Source organism: Delphinapterus leucas, chromosome 10 (assembly GCF_059928025.1).
Source record: "Delphinapterus leucas isolate spDelLeu-1000000601 "Yukka" chromosome 10, BTC_Dleu_Yukka2, whole genome shotgun sequence".
Taxonomy (NCBI): domain Eukaryota; kingdom Metazoa; phylum Chordata; class Mammalia; order Artiodactyla; family Monodontidae; genus Delphinapterus; species Delphinapterus leucas.
This window is the reverse complement of record NC_143138.1, coordinates 70,895,510-70,909,193: the sequence shown is the minus strand read 5'-3', so window position 1 is coordinate 70,909,193 and position 13,684 is coordinate 70,895,510.

Here is a 13,684-nt window from a genome sequence, read left to right as displayed (position 1 = left end):
CATATTCTTATTTTACAAATAGCAATTGGAAGCATGGAAAAGGAAAGGAATTATCCCAAAGTCGCACAGATAATTAATTGCACACCTGATAAATGCAGTTTGCAGGAGCATGGGGTTAGAATGTATAACACAACCCAACCCCTGCCATCCTTCATTCATTCTGGTGAACCACAATATGAAGACTATGGGATTATTATATTAATTATTTGGAAAAGAACAATTATAGTACCACCATCAACATTTATTGAACACCCAGTTTTGTGCCAGTTGTTTTCAGTGTAGTATTTTCATTTTCCTCTAAGTCTCAAATTAACCAAAAATGTGAGCATTTTACTGCCACATGACAGATGAAGATACATAATCATTGGGTTTGGGTCGCTTGTCCAAGGTCATATCATTAATTAGTGGAGTAGGAATTTGAATGAAGGATACATGGGTTTCTTCTTATGCTTCTATCTACTTTTTAGTATATTCAATATTATCCATAATAAATGTTTTTTAAAAAAGAATGACTCCAAAGTTTTTAGACTGAATAACCAGATAACTAGAATGACTTAAATGTGGAATCGATTGCATTTGATGGGCCTATTTGAGAGGCAGGGACACTGAGCAGTCAAGGGAGAGAGGTTGGGCTTGGGAATCACCAGCTCATGAAGGGTGTTTAAAGCTTGAGAGTGGACAGGAACCCTGAGGCCCTCCGACATGTACAATCAGGAGATGAACAAAGTCAGCAAAGGAGGCCTAGGAGGGTGGGCAGTGAGGTAGGCAAAGAATCAAGTAAAGAGGTTTGCAAGGAGAACGTGATCAGCTTGGCCAAGTGCTGCTCACAGAACAAGAAAAATGAACATCTGAAGTTCAATTTTGGATTTGGTAATGTAGGAGCTACAGGTAACCTTGATGAGAAATGATTCACTGTGGACGAAACCTGGTTGGAGTGGGTTCCAGAAAGCATGAAAGAGAGGAAGTGAGAAGAGCATAAAAAATGAGAAATAACACAAATAAAATAATTTGATAACAAAAATAATTTTGGCTTAAAAAAACTGACTATATCAGCAAAAATCTGGAAGTTGATAGATGAAGGCTAGTGAAGTAAAAGCATATAAAATGCCCATGCACTATGTTTTCACTCTGAACTTCCTTTTTATGTTTTAAGACAAATGTACACTCCAGTCTGCCTGAGCCTGGTCATATATAATTTGGCCTTGAAGTAGGAATGACATTCAGACACTGATCTTGACCTCGTGCAGACCTTTTCACCCAGAATAGAATGTGGGAGCTCTTGGTGAGTGCAAACTGTGGGAGGCCATTGGAATAAAGAGCCTTTGATCAGCACTGTCCCTTTCCCACCACAGACTGGCAAAAGCATTTTCCATGAGCAAGAGTCCACTGACTGACTGTCAAAGCATTTAAGCTGCAGCCTCTGGTCATGCCCCCTCTTCCCGGGGAGGGGAAATGTACGTCAGCTCATTTATCCTCTCTGGCCCTTCACTTAGCCTGAGTCATATATATTCTAATCTTCACCGAGATCAAAATCCCACTAAGGTCACTAGGAGATTTGCCTGGATAAGGGTGGCTAAATAAATCCTCAAATCTCTCATGAGCCATGTTGGGGGAAAAAAGTATCCCAGAAACTGTTTTCCACCAAAGCATGTGAGGGCATCTCCAACGTTCTAACAAGCACTATGCTGATTACACCGTTCAGAGGTTTATAAACGAGAGCAAAGACTAAGTACATCACTCTCCTGACTGGCAGGGAGAGCGTATGTTTTAGAAAGCTCAGGATCTTTGACTGGAATTTCTCTGTAACCACATATATAAAAACATTAGGCACAATGATGGATACCTTCTGATACAGGAAGCTCTGTCTTTAATATCTACTTACACAGCCTCTGATTTAAATATTCCCTTCATTTTCATAAGATAAAAAGATGGTGAAATAAGTGAGTGAACAAATTAGCATTTTAGGTGTTTTTTTTAAAAAATGGACTGTGACATATTTTTATCTAAAGCAGGAGTTGGCAAACGTTTTCTGTAAAGAGTCAGGCAGTAAATATTTTTGGCTTTTTAGTCCATGTGCTCTCTATCCAACATTATTTACAAAAACAGCCGGTAGATATCTGACAAGGTACTTGTATCCAGCTTATAAAAAGGACTTATATCTCAACAATAAAAAGACAAATAACCTAATTATAGGCAAAAGATCTGAATAGACATTTCCCCAATGAAGATATGCAAGTAGCTGACAAGCACACGAGAAGATGCTCAGTGTAGTTAGTTATTAGGGAAATACAAATCACTTCACGCCTACTAGGAGGGCTAAAATAAAAAAGATAGACAATAGTAAGCATTGGTAAGGATGTGGAAAAATTGGAAGCCTCGTATGTTGCTGGTGAGATTGTAAAAAGGTGCTCCCACTTTGGAAAACAGCCTGTCTGTTCTACAAAATATCAAACCTAGAGTTATCATATGACCCAACAATTCGATTCCAATTTCTACCCAGGTGAAATTAAGACATATCTGCACAAAAACTTGTACATGAATGTTCATATCAGCATTATTAATAATAGTTAAAAAATGCGAACAACCCAAACGTCCATTAACTGATAAATGGATAAACAGGATGCTATACATACATACAATGGGATATCATTTGGCAGTTTAAAAAGCCAGAGTAGTGACTTCCCTCGTGGTCCACTGGTTAAGACCTCCCTTCCAATGCAGGGGGTGCGGGTTCGATCCCTGGTCAGAGATCCCACATGCTGCCCTCATGGCCAAATAAATAAATAAAATAGAATAAAAAAAAAAAGCCAGAGGACTGATCCTTGCTACAACATGGATGAATCTTGAAAACATTAAGCTCGGTGAAAGAAGCGAATCACAAAAGGCCACATGTTGTATGATTCCATTTATCTGCAATGTCCAGAATAGGCAAATCCACAGAGACAGAAAGTAGATTAGTGGGTTTCCTGGGGCTGGAAAGGGGAGTGGGATATCAAGAATGAAGGGGTGTGCGTGCGTGTGTGTGTGTGTGTGTGTGTGTGTGTGTGTATGGGGGGTTTTTGGGCGGGATGTTAAATTGTTCTAAAATTACATTGTAGAGATTGTTGCACAACCTGCAAAATACTAAAACCCAACAAACTGTACACTTGAAATGGTGAATTTAATAGTGTGTGAAATATATCTCAGTAAAACCCTAAAAGAAGGACACAGGTAGTATCCTAGATTTGCTCCTATGGGCTACAGCTTGTCTCTGTTCTAAGGAATAAGTACATGAAAGTGTGAGCTTCAAAGTTTTACTATGAAACATTTCAAGATACTATAACGACATTGCCTAGGTAAGTTTTTCGCATAGGGGACGGCACATGGCAAGAAGCATTGACTAATGAGAGGTGGTGGGTGTAACATACATCATTCTTACCAACGGTAACAGCAGCAATAATAATTTAGCAGCTAACCATTACTGAGCACTCAACTATAAGCATTCACTAAGCACTTTATTTATATGAATTCATTTATTTCTCTCAAAAGGAACCAGAGGGGTCCCCCCAAAGCCAGACTGAATCTGGGTGCAAGACATACTCCATTACTGGTTAATTCTCCTCCTTTTCTGTGGTGATGAAACAAATCTCTGTCTTTAAAAACTAGGCTGTTAGAAATCCAACCAAAGCACCAATCAACCTTGTTTTACAAATGTGAAAACTCAATCCCAGAGCAAGAGGGGAGAAATGGCCCTGTACTCACTCCTAAATCCTTGGCTTACATTAGGGTTAATGTCCAAATCCTACTATGACCTCAGAAAGAGGAGTCTTGCCGATACAGAACTCGAAAACCGGGTATAAGGACCTGTAACTCCAAAATTCTGTGGCTGATGGGGTGGAGAATGTGTTGGGGCTTTTGATAAGGTTTATAAAAGGACAGTGGCTCATGGGAGTGAGTGTCCTGGAGAGTTAGCACAGAGGATCCAGTTTCTCAAAACTCTGGGCTATTTTTATTTCTGGAGCAATGATCCTCAGCGTGCCCTGTCACTGGCTACCCGCACTATGCAGAGCAGCTGTTCTACGTGGCCAACTCTAACTCAGATTCTGTTGCAGACTTGAAATACAGCATAATTGGTAGCTACATCACTAATCCATTTCTATGAAGTTTGCTGTTGTCATTCCTACCGGCCTTGACCTCCTTTTGTCCCTTCATGGCACCCACCAGTCAACTTAAAGCAAATGTCAAATATATAAAAAGCCCCACCTCATAGCTGACATTTAGAGCAAAGACTTGCCTTGGGTTACTCACCTCCCCCTGGGGCATCTGCCCATCAGCTGTGCGTTTAGATCCTAGTAAATACCACCCAACCTGAAAAACTCATTTGTGTCTCACAGAACCCATCTAGACACAACATGTATGGGGGATCTCATTCAAGATTCCCGGAATCTTGTTCCCTCTGCTTGGAATGCTCTTCCCACAGATCTTTGTATAATGGCTGTATCTCATCATTCCGGTCTCTACTCGTGTCACCTTCTCGGGGAGGCCTTCTCTGAGCCCCCATCTTCCCCCAATCTGGAGAAGCATTGCCTCTGTCATATGCAAGTATGAACATGAGTGTTCTTCCCTGCCTTTGCTACTCCCAACCACACTTCATTTTCTACAGAGCATTAGCCACTACCAGAAATTCCCTCTCCCTCCTCCCTCCCTCCTTCCCACCTTTCTTCCTCCCATTCGTGCCACACTTGTCTGTTGTCTGTACCTCCCACACAAGTGGAGGCTCCCCTCCACTGGCAGCAACTTAGTCGGAATGGGTCTTCACTGGGCAGCTGCCACCCCAGCTTCAGGGTGGGGATGCCAACAGTGCCCTCTCACTGTATGAATCATCATCCCCTGACTCGCTCCAAAATGCCCTTTGGGGTGCTTGTTCTCAGTTGTATCCTCAGCATTAGGTACATAGTCGATGCTATATATATATATATTTATTTATTTATTTATTTATTGAATTATTTAATTAGAAAATGAAGAAATGAAACATCTTTTTGTAAATGAGCCTATAAGGGAAAACACTGAATTTGAAAGCACCAAGAATTGAAGTTTGTCTGTCAGTTTAATCTAGCATTTCTCAATCTCACCTCTACTGACATTTTGGACTAGACAATCCTTTGTTGTTGGGGGGCTGTCCTGTGCCTTGTAGGATGTTTGGCAGCATCCCTGGCCTCTACCCACTGGATGCCAGTAGCTCCCCTCCTAACCAGTCATGACAATCAAAATTGTTTCCAGATGTTGTCAAATGTCTCCTGAGGGTCAAAACTGCTCCTGGTTGAGAACAACTAATCTAATCAGTAAGTATTAATTTCTGCTATGATAAAACATTCCCTTTGCTCAGATCTACAAACTAGAAGTTTATTCATGTAGACTTGACACATAATTCCTAAATACTAGTTAACTCATATACACCAAATATATGAAATCCCACCAAAGGAAAGTTGATAAGTTGAATATTTGCCTATAACATTTTGGCAACATTATTTACCCAATTCTAAGGAAAGCTGTATATTAAATAGTACACTCAGTTTAAACAGCACGTACCTGACAAAAGCTAATGGTCATTGATGTTAAGCAGTCTCTTTCTTAATCATCTAGTTAAAATGAGATCCTTTGTCCTAATATCAAGCATCCCCCTTCATTACACTGCCCAGAATTATGCAAATGAGACCATTTAACCCACATTTTCCAATTTCCCCCAGTGAATGGATCTAATGTGGTGTGTGTTCCCTGCAAAGGAATAGATCAGAGTCCCCCCCAAATTTACTAGTAATCATTAAATTTTATACTTAAAACAGGTGAATTTTTGGTATGTAAATCATATCTCAATAAATCTGTTAAAAATATTAATTTCTATAACCAATGCCTCTAATGCCTATAATGTCTGTTGCTGACCAGATTAGCTATTCTAAGCATCAGGTTAGATGCTTGGACCTCAGAAAAGACATCTGCTGATGCAGGGACAACTACTGGGCTAACACAGTTGCCATTAGGAATGGACACTAAACAGTTTTTCTACTCCTTAAAATATCCATATTGGTCTGTATCATTTTACTATGGTGGGATTGCAGTTTTAGCTGCTGAGTGACTCTCTTAGAGTTTGGTCAAGTACTGTGTTCCTATTGTTTGGTCAGTAAACTGTGCAAGTGTATATACCTACAGAGAGCAAGTAAATATGAAACCCATCTTTCTCAAGTCACTTAGTCAGTATTTTGACATATTTACCACATCAGCCCTCACACTTGGCACTAGGAATAAAAAGGTAATTGGGATGGTCCTTGTCTCTGGAGAGTTTATAATTTATTCAAGAATTGAAACTAGAACACCTGAGAAGAGATTTTAGATTTTGATATGCTAAAATTTACATTTTAAAGCAAATGCAAATAATTCAGAATTTATTACCTAGTACTTAAAAAATTCAGAAATATGAACTTCTTACCAAAAATTGAGATTAAGTATTTTGTATTTGTCAGAGCGAGAGTCTAGAAGGAGAATACAGAAGGTCAGACAAACACCCCAAGGAGGGGAAGAAATTCCCTGCATGGTTATACCTTCCAACTTGGCTCAATTCCTCCCCTCAATGCATTTATTTTCTTCTCCAGGTCATTTCCACCCTAGCATGATGGGAACAGTGTCTATGACTCTTGTTCTATTGGGCCTGGTCTCTCCATTGAGAGTGGAGTGGAGAATTAACACCATGATCTAGGTAATTTATGGAACGCAAGTCAATAACAACTAAGTAAGGGCAAATAGGTTTCTGCAAGTTCAATTCAATTTATAGAAGCCTCACTGAGGGTCCACTATGCTCCAGGGACTCCATCGGGTTATGCTGTGAAGGACAGAAGATGAAAAGTACGAAGTCTTTGACCTCTAGGAGCTTCTAGATGACTGCTCAGCTTTTCAATTCACTTGTCCTGTGTAGACATAGCTTTAAAAATAGCTGCTCTTTTAAAGTTCTCTGGTGGGGAGGGACAGGGGGCTGTGGGAGGAACTGTCAATTACAGGGCCCGGTTATTATTCATTTGTATCTAGAGTGCTGGCGAAAGCACAAGGTCAGGAAATATTTATTGAATAAATGAGCAAATGAATGCATAGTTATACTGCCAACTTGAAGATAAAAATGGGCCACCTCAAATCCTAGCAATTTTATACTTCCGCATATCCAGATATTTTCTTGTTTGTTTTCTCTTTTTATCCCCAAATCAACCCAGAGTAAGGTGAGGGAGACAATAATCCCAACCCTATTTTAGATAGAACTTCAGGGACCCAAGACCACACATTTAGCAAGTTATAGAGTAAGTAACAAACCTACGTGGACCTTACAGTCCCAGGCTTGCATCTCCAATAACAACAGAAAAATGGATTAGGGTCCTGACACACACAGCAGGTTCCAGGGTTCTGGAGAGACTTGGTGGGCCAAAGAGAAAGTCATACCACTTCTTCCTTTGCAGTGGGAAAGCAATTAAGCAAATTTAGCATGCTAGTGGCAGCTGGAGAGTTGGCAAGTTCCTCAAGAGAAGGACTGTAAGCAATGTCATAGGCCAAGAAGATGTATGGGGCCCATTTATGCACAGAGGCTGACGTATAAATGGAATCCGGCCCAGTCTGACTGACTGCCCTTTCTTCAAAGATGTCATTGACAGATGACTATCTAAATGTTTTTGTTTGGGAAAAAAAAACAAGAAAAAAAGAGAGAAAGAAGAGAATAACACACACACACACACACACACACACACACACACAGAGATACACACACAAAACCAAAACAAGAAACTTTCTATCCCAAACAGACATATGTAGCCAATGAACATGAGAACACCAGATCAGATCTGGGAGCAGTGCAGGCTTTTCAAAGTAGTCCTTGATAATAAACTAAAATTGTACACCTTTCCTTTCAGAAAAATTTCAATTTAACACAAGGATTTCATTGAAGCCCCAAATTGCTGTCAGTTGGCTGTATCCCATCTGCTGTTGGAAATACACTGGTGGGGGAAAAGCCTGCTCACCTATTCATCTTCACCTGCCAAAACAAGGTTTCTTCCCCAATTAAAATGGGCTTTTAAATTTTAGAGTAGTAAACAATGTCTACTTAAATTTGCAGAGAATACACAGAAGAAAGTGACCAAACCTAATTACCCAGTGACATGACGGGTGAGTCAGAGTCAATGAAATTTGGGGGAAGTGCTGAAGAGGACTCTCTGCTTTTTGAGACATAAAGGTCCTTTTGAAGTCACTGCCTTCACGGTGCTGCATCCATGTCAGCCTTCAAGATCAAAACTGAGCAATTCTGTTTTGTCTTATGTCTATAAGACCCGCTTTAAAAAAGAAGATTAATAGTCATCAGATTTAGAAGGTAAGGACTAAATACAGTTCCTTGGATAACCTTGTTTCTTTGTCTTGCTCTGTAATTATCTTCTGAAAATGGGCACGAGTTGACACATAGTGAGTCGTAGTAAACAGGAATACGTCTCTTCCACCCACTCAGGGTGGGCCAACCATGTCTCATGACTTGCCTGTGGTCTCTGGCCAACTGTATAACTCAATAGCAGACAAGCATGCCATTTGGAAAAGTCATGGTCTTCTCCACACTGGATACACAGTGCCCAGGCTGAGTCCATGTTTTGCCCATACTCAGCCAAATAGACATTTATGAAATATAAGCCATTTGGAAACATCTGAGCACACAGTTTGTAAACTTGGACAGATGTGGCTGGGATGGGCACAGTGATCTTAGGGCCAAAACACAGCATCCTTCATAATGGCTTAATGAGAAATTCAAGGAAAAGGTTTTAGAAAGAAATTTCAAACACACAGACAGATAGTTTGGTTCAGACCATGTCGTTATCAGCTGTTGCATGTGGCCCCAACTCCAGGGAGATAACATGCCTCCAGAACTAGCTGGCTGGGTCAGCCTGGAGGCGAGTAAGGCTGACCTTTAAGCAAAAATAAATCTTGCTGAGTTAAATGATCCTGTCTCCTATTTTCCTCAAGGAACATGAGACAGTAAGAACAGCAGCCCTGAATTTTCACAGTCCTTATCTCCTGGCTGATTAGTTATAGGTCTGCATAGTTCAAGATGAGCTTACAGGTCAGATACATAAGACTGTCTTCCTTGCTATACCCAAAAACCCAGGAATAACCAGGGCACAACTGTCCCCAAATCTTTCAATCCCTGCTAATCTATGAGAATACAATTATGATGTATGGGCTATACCAGAAATAAAGTGGGGGAAAAAGGAATATTTCCCAGCCAAGGAACAACCACTTGAAACATGTCTGATCCATTTGAATTCCTTCCCACAAATATTCAGTGTGTGGAGCCACCACAGAAGCTGATATTCAAAATCACCCTATGGTACAGCTTACTGAGAGAGGCTACTGAAAACAAAATGACTCCCTTTGGTAAATCTAGCCAATATCAGGATGATACTTGGAGTGTCTCACCCATCCGTCAACCAAAGGCTCCAACAATTATTTATCAGAAATAGACAATGTGCCAGACACGCTCTTAGGCTCCATTTTCTCAGCAGCTGTCCTCAAAAGAGGGCTTGTGGCAGTTTCTGGTCCTTTAGGCCAAATACCACCAATGAAAGCTGCCAGCCAGCCACAAAAATCTACTGACACTCTTGAGAGTGAGAGAGATGGGAAAAGCCAGCAGAGACAGGGTTTCTTTGATAATTCAAGACTCAATCATAAAATGTTTTGGCTTTCTCCTGGTCCCAAACCCAGCACCTGTAGATACATCTAACTCTAATCACTCAGGGGGATTAGGGCGATGAAAATCTCATGCTCTCCAGAGAGGTGCACATTTCAGCTTGTATTTGCCTAAAACAAATCCACAATTTCCTTGTATGGCCCCTGTTATCCTAATGACATAGAAGTGGAAGATCTGGAGCTTACTTTAAGTGTTCACGGCACCTACTGTCAAGAAATGATCTTTTGCACGCACCAACAATTTCTTACTGGCTCAGAGTTTAAGAATAAAATCCTGGGAAATATTTCTGCTTTCACATCAAATTCCACCAGCTTTCAGAGCCCTGGATTGGAGAAGATGATGCTAAGATGAAGAGGAAGTAGTTTTTAATGTTTTTTACCTTTCAAAGCCAAGTTTCTGATACGTGGAAGTAGTTGACAAATGATGAATGGACACCATGCTTACTTTACATTCACTGATTGAAATCCATCATTTACCTGCCACCACGGGAGACTTCCGTTCATCCAGGAGCTGGATGGAGGTACTTGCTGTCACCACATTGCTTTTGTTAACTGTTCCTGTAAGAAGAAACAAAACAAAACACGATGACAAAAATGAAGACAGTCACAGAGCTTATGTTAAGAGAGTGATGGTATTGGTTTGCAGTCACCAGTTCTGCAGACTGTGCTGGGGCTTGCTTCCCAGAACTCGGAGCTGGTCAGCCCTGTTAGGCGATAGGTGCTGGGTGGGCGGTCCTCTCAGCTGAAGGAATCACTGCACCGAGTTATGACCACCCCCAATGGGGAATGTCCAGCCGCTTCACATCAAAATTATTAACTACCATGGAGTGACCACATTTTTAAAAATTTGTGGTTACTAATATCAGTGTTTACTCGTGTCAGTTTTCATATTTATATTGCCTTTCTAAATATAGCCATGGAGAGCTGCTTGAGATAAAGTTTTGAAATTATTTTACAGTGAGTTGAGAACTCTAGCTCTGATCTGTTGGTTAAAACTTTACTGATCTATAAAATTCTCATTTCAAGCCAGGTTTTTCTGAACAAAACCATTCTAAACAGGGATAGAGCTGGAATGCAATCCTTACCCCAAACTCTTATTAATGTGATAACAATATGGTATTAGTATAAAGAGATTTTTAATTACTAACAATGTTTCTAATACTCATGAATGAAAAGACGCTGAGCACAAATTCCTAATGCCCGTAGTTAATAATTGTTAGTCCAGTGCCTGCCTTTTAAAAGGTTCAATGAATGTGAGCTGAATGGAATCCAATTGAATTTAGAATCAGGGAGAAGGCAGATCTGAATGTGAATACACTTATGACCAAAGCAATTAAGAATTTTCTGGCCCGAGTCTAAGTTGTAATAAAAACCAGCTTCTTTTCCAGTGTGTACAGGTATTCAACACACAGGAGAAAAAAACGAGGGAGAGCTCCACCACAACACCTGCATGTGGTGATTTTTAACATTTTCTCCAAATCTAAAGGGGCCACGAAATCTCCTATTATGTCATCCATAACTTTACCATGAACAAGGTAAATTCCTTTTTTATTATGCGATTTCATTGAAAGTTCAGTGAAAACCCCACCTGCCAAAAACCAATTAGACAACAGCCAGCCTTAATTAATCAGAATTTTTTTCCAGACGTAATTCTTTGTAGGAAAAATGGTGAATAATAACAAAGCAAACTGACACGAGGAGCCATCACGCACGCACGCATGCACGCGCGTGCGCACACACACACACACACACACACACACAGCACTTCTGGGAGATGCTCTCATTACCCATAGCTCCTCCTCTCTGTCCAGTATTGGGAAAAAGCCCTTCTGGATAACCTGATGGCTACTGTCCAGATCTAGCAAGCTAAGTTCTATTTGTTTCTTTAGAAGACTACGAAAAAGAAAGTATCATGAGACTGCACGATAAAAGAAGACATTATTATTGATAGGTTTGCAGCAGAATTAGAAAGTCCACTGTCTCTTAGCTGATATTTTCAGCAATGAAATGTGATACAGATAAACATATAAAGAAAGAGCCTTAGTACCTGGAAATTTATATTTGAGAACACATGTATGTGCATGGCCGTGGGTAAACATAGGCCTGTCACCACAGGAGCACAGACTCCAAGAATCTTGGTCCTTAAAGGAACCTAACTGATAATCCCCTCTAAAACCCCACCTAGGGAGGGAATTTCTACAATAACACTTGGCCTTTCCTTGAATATCTTCATTAATGAGGGACCCTCTTCCTAATGAGTCCATTTAAATAATTATTAGACAACTCTTGTCAACATCTCTTCCACAAATTTTGAAAGCCTTATTTCTAAAGATGTTTTCATTCACAGAAATGAGCAAGTGCCAAAACTCCGGGAGGGGCTATGACACTGAGAGTTAGAGAGTCTCCATTAGGGTTGACTTGGGAATGCTTGCAAGAGATTAATACAAAAGGCCCTAATATAAAACGTAAGTATATACTGAACTGTCCAGAGCAATCCAAGTTTATAGAACTATGTCTTATTCATCTCTGAAGTTTCTACAAGGCACGGTACAGAGCCTTACACAGAATGAGCACCAAAAATATCAGATGCATGAAACGAAAAAGCCGAGGACAATTGAAAAGATTTTCCAGTTTGTCTTGCTTCTAAAACTGGTTGAAATAAGGTAATGTTCAGTTCTTTTTTGGAGGGAGGTGATCTTCGTTTTTTTTACAATATCGTAAAACCTTAAGACTGGAAGAATCATTGGCTACATGCCTCTCATTGGTCACCGCAGCTCCCTGTCAGGAGAGCACGAGGCTATACAAAATCTTAGTCCTTACTCTTGCATGTTGATTTAAATCAGTTCTGATGTAGAACTGTGGGCCTCCAGAGTGATCTGACTTGTTGAAGGTTCTGGCAATGGATGTTATGGCTGTATGAATTTTCTCTAAGTAGGGCCATGATCACATTTTAGATAAAAAAAAAATCTATTAAGAAGTCTGTATTCAAATTCCACATGGTACAAAATAACAGTCCTGCTTCCTGACATACTTTTTACACAATCTGGTTAAGTTAAAGCTTCCTTTTATTTGGAGCAGCAACACTTATGGAACTGGTCACTGGTTCAGAGCTAGGCCAATATTCAACACTGGCTCTCAAGACTGAATTTGGCTCCCTTAGCATCCAGCCTGCTCCCTCATACTCTGCACGCAATGCCCAGGCCAGCGGGACCAAAGGGACAGAGCCAGCCATCAACAAGGGCACCCACCTGTGCTGAATGGGATCGAATAGACAAAGCTCCCTGGAATCTGCTCAGCGGCTCTTCGGTACCAGAGAGGGAAATGGTCTGCATTAAAGATGTTCTCCTTGTCTCCAGCTTTCAGGAAGTCCCTTGAAATAGAAAAGAATAAGAAGAGCATGGCACCACTCAGCAAGGAAAAGCCAGACATGAGTGCATGCCAGCAGCTTTTGTTGGGTAAAAATAATGTTGGCTTTTAGAACCCCAACCTGCTTTTCTCAGTACGGAGAGGACCTGTGTAACATTGTGTACCCCAGATTACTCAGAAATATCTTGTAGAGTCCTGGCAGTCAGACTCCAGTGGGTGAAATGATTTTTCCTAGTAGATCTAGTGAACTAATAGTCTTAGCATCTGAAGCAAGCCAACAAAGCCTCCAGAAATCACACCAGAAGACCAAAGGGAGTCAGAAAGCTTTGTCTTGCCTTAAAATCCAAACACACAGATACATATCCTTGAGAGGATCAACATCTTAGGTAGATCTCTGTCTTCTTATAAAAAGGGTAAAGGAGGTAAAAATGGGTCCACATGGGGATATTTGCTTCTTTCCCCCCCTCCCTACCCTCCAGCCAAACAGGACTGTTCTTACTTCTGGATACTAGGGACTGTTGTGGTGTTGGGTGAGACAGGTCTAGGTTTTAGGCAGAGCTGAATGATCTTGGATGAGTTA